Source organism: Macaca nemestrina, chromosome 2, assembly GCF_043159975.1.
Source record: "Macaca nemestrina isolate mMacNem1 chromosome 2, mMacNem.hap1, whole genome shotgun sequence".
In the NCBI taxonomy this organism is placed as follows: domain Eukaryota; kingdom Metazoa; phylum Chordata; class Mammalia; order Primates; family Cercopithecidae; genus Macaca; species Macaca nemestrina.
The window spans coordinates 31,341,756-31,350,425 of record NC_092126.1 but is presented as its reverse complement, the minus strand read 5'-3'; the positions used below and the strand labels follow the sequence as shown (position 1 = coordinate 31,350,425).

The 8,670-nt window shown below is 44.6% G+C and overlaps 1 long non-coding RNA gene across 1 annotated transcript; it reads right to left on the bottom strand.

Moving 5' to 3' along the window:
* Nucleotides 1-4,596: 4,596 nt before the first annotated feature.
* On the bottom strand, nucleotides 4,597-7,688 carry LOC139361744 (uncharacterized). Its single transcript, XR_011619335.1, has 3 exons — nucleotides 7,552-7,688; nucleotides 6,174-6,351; nucleotides 4,597-4,667 (listed from the first exon to the last, which is right to left on the bottom strand). It is a non-coding gene; the product is annotated as an uncharacterized lncRNA (long non-coding RNA).
* Between the last annotated feature and the right edge of the window lie 982 nt (nucleotides 7,689-8,670).

Sequence of the window (8,670 nt, the reverse complement as noted above, 5' to 3'; positions counted from 1 at the left end):
CTGAGGGAATTTACCACAGTGGAGGAGGCAAGGCAGCTGATGACCGTGTGTGCTGCTGCACTGGAGGTGGTGCTGGCTTGGGGCAAGGTGCTGGCTGGCACAGGTCTAGGTGCCTTCTCTGCCCTGCAAACAGGAGTAATAGCTCAGGGGGTGGGAGAATCCCCTGTTCTCTGCACAGTGTTAGCACAAGGGCAGGATGCTGGCAGTGGTGGGGTTTGCTGGCTTGGTGCCCACCAAGGCTCTGTCTACAATGGTGGTCAGTGGAGGGTTTGGGGACGCTGCACACCTGTATGCTGGTTGGGCAAGTAAAGCAAAACCTGGCCATGCAGACATGCATGAACAAAGTGGTCTGGGGAGTAGCCATGGGCTCAGGGGAAGTTCCAGTATGGGGAGGGAACATGTGGACTGGTGCACAGCCATAGGGGCTACCTTGCTGGAGCTCTCCAGCAAGGTCTCCATGGTCTGCCAGCATAGAAGCTATGTTGTGGGCCCCCAGGGCACCTGAGACTTTCCTGTAAGCATATGTGGTCAGGCTGGGGCCCTGGGAGTGACCAATAGATCAAGGAGTGCAAAGGTCAGACCAGCCCCATCTGATGTGCAAAACCATTCTGCAGAGATCAGGTCAAATAGTTCCCCTAGGGCTAAAGTCTCTTATGGAAGCATTTTGAGCCTAGAGGGATGGCTGTTCCTGGCCATGCTCCACTACAGACACTCTCGCACTAAACCACCTGTGCTCCACATCAGCTGGCTAGCTGCCCCACCACTTGCTTGTCTCCTGGGGGCTCTACCCCAGAGAGATGTGGACCAGCAATTGCTCAGTGCAATCAGCCCAGGATGGAGGATCTGTGCCATGGACCCAAGCCAGGGGTTCCCTGTCTGGTGATGAGCAGTGGGGTTGTGTGAGACCTAGGGGAGATGGACTGGCCTCCTTTCCTTGGGTCGACTGCAGCTTGTTGGACATGTGGATAATGCACTTAGGGTCTTTGCTTCTTTGTTAGTCCAAGGGTAGCAAGGACAGTCTCACCACGGAGGCAGTGTCAGAGAAGCTTTCAGTTGTCCCTGGAAACTCTGCCTGGGAAGTTGCTGAGTTGCTACTAGCTTGATAGCTCTGGTGGGGGGTGGTTAGAGGCCCAGGCCTGGAGGACCTACCTATTGAGGAGATATGGGAACAGGCACCTACACAATAGTCTGGACACTTTTCTGTAGGGCTGCTGTATGTAGTATGCTGGGAGTCCTCTCCAGTTTCTAGTCCCCTTGGAATTTCCAGTACCTGGAGGTATCACCAGTGAAGGCTATGAAACAGCAAAGATGGCAGCCTATCCCCGCCTCTGGGAAATCCCTCCTAAGGAGGTACAGACCTTTTGCTAGCCTGAACACGCCTATAGGAGGTGGCTGAAGACTCAGTTGGGAGGTCTCACCCAGTAAGGAGAAATGGGGTTGGGGATATGCTTAAAAAAGAAGTCTGGCCACATTTTCACAGAGCAGCTGTGTTGTTCTTGGAGTCTGCTACAGGCCTCAATCACCTTAGACACTCCAAAGCCCAAAGGCTGGAATGGCTAAATTGCCCAAACAGCCAAGATGGTGGCCCACCCCTCCCTCTGGCAGCTTTGTCCCAGGGAGGTTTGAAACCTCAGTCAGCTGGAGAACACTGGCTGGGGTGCCTGGAGGCCCCTGTCGTGAGGCCCTGTCAAGTCAGAAGGGACGGGATGGAGGAATCACTTAAAGAAGCAGTCTGGTCATGTTTTTGCAGAGCCGCTGTGCTGTGCTGGGTACCATTTCCTCCACTGGTCGGCTTGGACTCTCCAAAGCCTGAAGGCTGGAATGGCTAAGTCACTCAAACAGCAAAGATGGCAGCTTGCCCCACTGCTTCTGGGAGCTCCATCCCAAGGGGTTTTCAAAACTCTGTTGTCTGGAGAACACTGGAGAGGGTGGCTGGAGAACACTGGAGAGGGTGGCTGGAGATCACAAGTTGGGATATCTTATGTAGTGAGGAGGAACAGGATCAGGGAACCACTTTAAAAAGCAGTCTTGCCATGTTTTCATAGAGCAGCTGTCCTATGCTAGGGGATCCCTTCTGCCTCTGGACAGCTTGGACTCTCCGAAGGCTGGAATGGCTGAGTCACCCAAACAGCAAAGATGGCAGCCCACCCCCTCTCCTTGGGAGCTCCTTCTTAGGGAGGTGCAATATCACTAGTGGTGGCTGGCTGGAACTCCAAGCCAATGGGACTTATCCTGTAAGGAGTGGCAGAACTGGGGCCTGCAGACTGTTGCTGCTCAGCCCCCTCTTTCCTAGGGTTATAGAGGTGTAACCTCCTGCTTTGCCAGAGTTGTGGCTGCTTTTGCCAGGAAGCCCAGAGATTGCAAGTATCTAAGGCTCCCGGGTCTCCATGCATGCCCCTGACCTGAGCAGCTGCATTGCTGAGACTCCACATAATTCTATGTGTCAGACTAAAGGCTCTGGTGAGTGGGTTCACAAGGGGATCCCCTGACCTGAGGGTTGCAAAGATCCATGGGAGAAGCATGGGTTCCCGAGGTTGCATATTCAGTCATTGCTTCCCTGGGGAGGGTGGGAGTTACCTTGGCTCCATGTTGCTCCCGGGGTGGAGCATTATCTTGTCTTGCTTTTCTCCATGGCCCAGTATGGCACGGGAAATGGTTGGCCCTGTATGGCATGGGATGGTTCCCTATGCACCCAAGAAGTTCCTGGAAGTCACTGAACAGGCTGGGCTCAAAGGATTCCTTAGTCACAGATGAGGGGCCCAGACAGAATAAATGTCTCCACAGATATTAGTGTGGGAGGATAACGGCTGAGACCAGATGCCTGCTTCCACCAGTATCCTGACCCAGTGAAGCCCACCTTCCCCCAGTGCCCCTTAGACACAGGAGGATATCCACCCGGATTGAGAAAATTAAGTTTCCACTGCCTGGCAAAATAAGGCCTCAATTAAAAATTTAAAAGAATTGTAGAGAATACAGAGAAACAAACTTCAGTTTGTAAATGGAAATATAATACAGATCTACCTATATATAAATGCTAGATACAGAGATCTATATCTCATATGCTGTATGCTCTGATCTATATGCTATACATAATTAATTTCTTTTTGTCCAGATGAATAGAAAGTGCCATTGGAGTAGGTATATCAGTAAAGGAATGTTTTGGCTAAAATAAAAGAAAACATGGGCTGGGTGAGGTGGCTCATGCCTATAATCCCAACACTTTGGAAGTCCGAGGTGGGCTGATTACTTGAGTCCAGGAGTTTGAGACCAGCCTGGGCAACATGGGAAAATCCTGCCTCTACAAAAAATACAAAAATTAGCTGGGTGTGGTGGCGCATGCCTATGGTCCCAGCTACTCGGGAGGCTGAAGCAGGAGAATCACTAAGCCCAGGAGATTGAGGCTGCAGTGAGCCAAGATCACACCACTGCACTCCAACCAGGGTGACAGAGTGAGACACCATCTGAAAAACAAAAAACAAAAAACATGACCCTCAAAACTTAAGAATTGGAGATTTTTATTTTTCACATGACAATAAGTTTGGTAGTGGGCAGTTGCTGACTGCTCAATGATGTCAGGGACAGCGTCTTTATTGTTTTCTTCATGTCTGTATTTTTTCCCTTGTGGTTGCTCCAATGCTCCATCCATCATACCTGCATTCAAGGCAGAAAGGGAAAGGTCTGGCTCAAGCTGTTCTTGTCTCCCTTTATGAGGAAAGTCGTGGCTTTCCCAGAAGTCCCCCAGCAGACTTTTCTTTATATCTCATTGGCAAGTACTCAGCACCATGCATATCTCAAATCGTAATTGAGGATCTAAGGTGAAAATTGAATGTAGTTAAAATTGTCCTTGAATAGTTCCTTAGGAGTTTGCCATGGTGGAGGCCAGCCTGCTGGAAGCCTACACTTCTTTTAGAAGCTCACACTGTCATTCCTACCACAACATTGGAACAGATCTTTGTTTCAGCAGGTGAACTAGCTAGTATTAGGTGTTGTAGCATTTAAACAGTAGGAGCTTTAAACAAAGGGATTACACTCAATGCAGCAAGATACTTTTACTGTGAGAGAAATATGGAACCCCCACCCCAAGCTCATTAAATAAACTGGTGGGTAGAAATGACCTCACTATTTAAATAGTTGTCCACATGCTATGAAGCATATGGTGTAGAGGAGTGGTTAAGAGTCTGTCCACTGGAAACAGACTGCCTGGATTTGAAAGCCTGCTCCATCACTGACTAGCTTGTGCTGTGACCTTAGGCAACTTACCGTGGCTCAGTTTCCCATCTGTGAAATGAGGAAAATAATGCAACCAACCTCATAGAGGTTATTGTGAGAAATAAATGAGTTAATAAAGGTAAAGCCCATGTGTCTGACTCATGCTAAATGCTGTAGAACATTTAGGTATTATTATTATTATGGTTCTTGTTGTTCCACAGTTGCATATACTCCTGTAAAATATGCACAAGATGCTACTCTACTCTAGAGAGGAAGGCATTCAATCAAGATTTGTTGAATTAATAAATAAACTATAATATTTAAAGTATTTCACCCAATATCTGATTAATATCCAACCAACAGTTGTTACTAACACCGCCACTTTAGTACCTTTGAACCTCAATGATCATGTCTCACGTGAAGGAATGCAGAAATGCACCACAGCGAGGGAGGAAGTACTAGATAGTTAAAGGAAAATGAAATTCAATCCTTAATAATGCATATATTTATCACAAGGTGATCAGTATAAATATTAAGGGTTTAAATCAATTAACCCCTCCTTGCCTTGGTCAGATGAAAAAGTTGAACTAAGAGAGTTTTAAAAGTGAGTTCCCTAAGGTGTTAATAGGTGTCCTTAAAGAAATTTGGGAAACCTAGAGTTCAAGTTAAATAAATTACTGCTGTCTCTTTTTTTTCTGCAGCATTTATCAGAATCTTGAGGTTAATTTGCCTTATAAATCTCTGAAAGTGTATATAGAATGAAGTACTACACAAATTTGTTTGATGACAGAATCCTTTTTTTTTTTTCCAATTGCTGTGAACATCCTGCAGGTCTCTTGTTCTATCAAATGCTAGATGCCTCTGAGGTCCCCCATTCATTCAATTCTAAAATCTCCTCTATGACTAATGAAGGTCAGTAGGTGGAGAATGCTTTTAACATATAGTTATATAGTTCAAAAATCCCAAATGGTGCTTTGTAAATATCCGTGCTGGGGCTGGAGCTATTGTTCTCATCTTCGCCTGCACCTTGTAATCACCTAGGGAGCTTTAAAAAATACTGATGCTCAGGTTGCATCCTCAGAGATTCTAATTTAATTGGTCTGGGTGCCACCTGGGCATTAGATTTTTCAAAAGATCCTCAAGTGATTTCTAATGTGCAGCCAGGGTTGAGAACCACTGGGCTAGGAGAAAGAATCTTTGGCTGGGACAGGTAATAACCAGGGTCAGAAATGCAAAGGACCACAGAGTTTGGGAGGGGAAATAAAAGGGAAAGACAGAAAGAGGAGACATGAGGTGAGGATGATGATTAAAACCTAGTGATGGTATGGGTGTAAGCTGTGTGAGAGAAGAGATGAGGCTGTCTGAGGGGATGGAGGATAGAGTGACCATGGAGAATGGAAGCTATATAGAGAGGAGTACTTAGAACACCAACTGGAAAAGATCATACTCCCCGAAAGACAAACACACACAAAAATAATCTCAAAAACGAATGCAAGCAGCCTGGTCTGAATGGATGGAAGCAGACCATATGAGCCATAAGATCCACAGCTTCAGGATTGGGGCCACTCCAAGGAGACTTCCCTTAGGCAGAATCCCTAGTGTTAGAAGAAAGTCTTTGAATTACAGATGAATTGGCTGTCTCATGAGAGATCTTCCTTTAGATTTGCCTCAACTGAAGCCAGTGTATAACCTGTTTCCTTCCACCATAGTGAGGTTTATGGTCTGTGACATAATTTTTCATAATTTATGTGAATGCTTCCTGCTGGGCCTCCATTGGATCCAGTAAGAAAGGGGAGGAAGCTAGGAGGAAGTGAATGGGGACTGCATTTGCATCCATATATATATATGGTGCCCAGTTTATACTAAAAAAAAACCCTATCTATTGTTTATCTCTGATTAAAGTTTAACTGAGTGTCCAGTATTTTATTTGGCAACCCTGGAGGAGAAGAAACAGAAAAACCAACTAAGATGTTGTCGCAGGTGTTGGTGACAGAGAAGATGACATGCAGTGGGTTCCAGTTCTATTTGGAAGTAGACTCTTGGAAATAGATTGATGTGGTAGGAGAGAGAGCCTGGGGTCAAGGGCCATGCAGACTCTGGACTGCCTCTGGATGGACAGAGCTGCCAGTGCATCCAATGCCACTAAATGAAAAGAAAATTAGTTTTAACATTTCAGTCTATTGCTCTCCTCTTGTAAAGTCATGCACCCTGTGTAGCTGTCCTCATGACAACAGCTGTTTATTAACTGATTTCTATATAATGCGGTATTGAAACTAATACTGAGGGAAAGGGCCTTGTGTGCTGCCAAAAATAAAAGTAGCAAATAAACCATAGTTCTGGTGGTGCTGTGCCTAATATGACATTGCTTGTGACTGAGAAAATTATCGAAAGCCTCTGGGATCAGAAGACAATATAAATTAGTCCACAGATGGGAGGAATGCTGTTCTGGTCTTCTGACTGTGTCCCTTAACTTTTCGATTATGTAAAATTTTATCAGTATAACCTGTCTTATCATATCACTGTTGTGAACATCATGTGAATTGCAAATATAAAAACTCTTTTATTAATATTCAGGTATTGTTGTAGACTGAATGTGGACTGAATCCCCACTCCAAATTTATATGCTAAAGCCCTAATGCCCAATGTGATATTATTTAGAGATGGGGACTTTGGGAGGTAATTAGGGTTACATAAAGTCATGAGGGTGGGGCCCTCATGGTGGGATTAGTGACTTTGTAAGAAGGGGAGGAAAGATCCTTTGACTGTGCACCCTCTGTTCCCTGCACACATGGGAGAAAGGTGATATGAGGGCCTAGTGAGAAGGTGGTCATCTGCAAGCCAGGAAGAAAGACCTCACCAGAAATCAAATTGACCAGAACCTTGATCTTGGACTTTTAGTCTCTAGAACGGTACATAAATAAATTTCTGTGGTTTAAACCGCTTAATCTATAATATTTTGTTGTGGTAGCCAAAACCGAATAATACAGATACTTTTTTTTTTTTTTTACAGAAATAATTAGGTATAAGCAAGCAAGAATGTTATCACCAAAGCAAAATCTCTTGCTTTACTTAACTGATTATTTATTTAGAGACAGGATCTCTGTCTATCACCCAGGCTGGAGTGCAATAGTGCAATCATGGCTTACTGCACCGTGGAACTCCTGGGCTAAAGTGATCCTCCCACCTCAACCTCCTAAGTAGCTGGGACTACAGGTACACACCACCATGACCAGCATTTTTTTTTTTTTTCTTTAAAACATTTTTTAAAAAAATTTTAGAGTCAGGGTCTTGCTACATTTCTTAGGCTGGTCTTAAACTTTTAACCTCAAGCAATCCTCCCACCTTGGCCTATGAGTAGCTGGGATTACAGACCCAAACTACTGTGCCCAGCTTCTTGCTATTTTCAGTCTGCCAGTGAATTTTCTGAATCTGTAAGCTAGGCCACCTCTAGCATATGGTCTCAAGTCTCCAGTCCTGGAGCAAATTATATTGTGTGTATCTCCTTGCCTTTTCCTTTTCTACCTCCCAAACATTCACATTAAGGGCAGCCTTGAGAAGGTAATGTCACAAAAGGTGCGAGTGTGTGAGGAAGAAAGGAGCTTGGTTGCTAGGAAACCAGGGAGCCAGTACAACCGAACAGCCACTAGGTGCTTAGGGATTGTGTGGTTTGTGCTGACTGCATGTGTATGAGTAGCTGGGGCTTTTCTCTTTTAGCACCAACTAGAAATCTGCCACATCCAGACTTCTAGTCTGACATCAGATGTAAAAAGATGCTGAATAATGTAATGACTAGTGAGGCTTTCCATTGCAGTGGCCCCCCCTTATTCACAGAGAATACATTCCAAGACTCCCAATGGATGCCTGTAACCAAAGGTAGTATCCAATTTAATATATACTGTTTTTTCCTATACATATGTGTCTCTGATAAAGTTTAATTTATAAATTAGGCACAGTAAGAGGTAAACAACAATAACTAGTAATAAAATGGAACAATTAAAACAATATACTGTAATAAAAGTTATCTGAATGTGCTTTCTCTCTCTCTCTCAAAATATCTTATTGCGGTGTACTCATCTGTTTTCAGACCACTATTGAATGTGGGTAACTGAAACCATGGAAAGCAAAACCACACAGATAAGGGGGGACTATTGTACGAAAGACAGAAACTCAACTCCAGAAAAGAGAATTTGTTAAATATAGTAACTGGGAAGTCTAGGGGTGGATACTGCTTTGGATAGGACTGGATTCAGTAACATGAATGTCATTAGCTCATTCTTTATCATATCTGTTTTCCTCTGTGCAATAGTCTCATTCTTATCTAATTTATTTTTCTGACTCTCAGTGGGATCCCTGCAGGCAATAAGGAAGGGATAGTCTGGCTACAGAGCTCTGGGTTCCTATGTTTCCAGGAACCATCTCCAAGTAAAGAAAGAGATTTTCTTTCCTAGGATTCCTATGTTA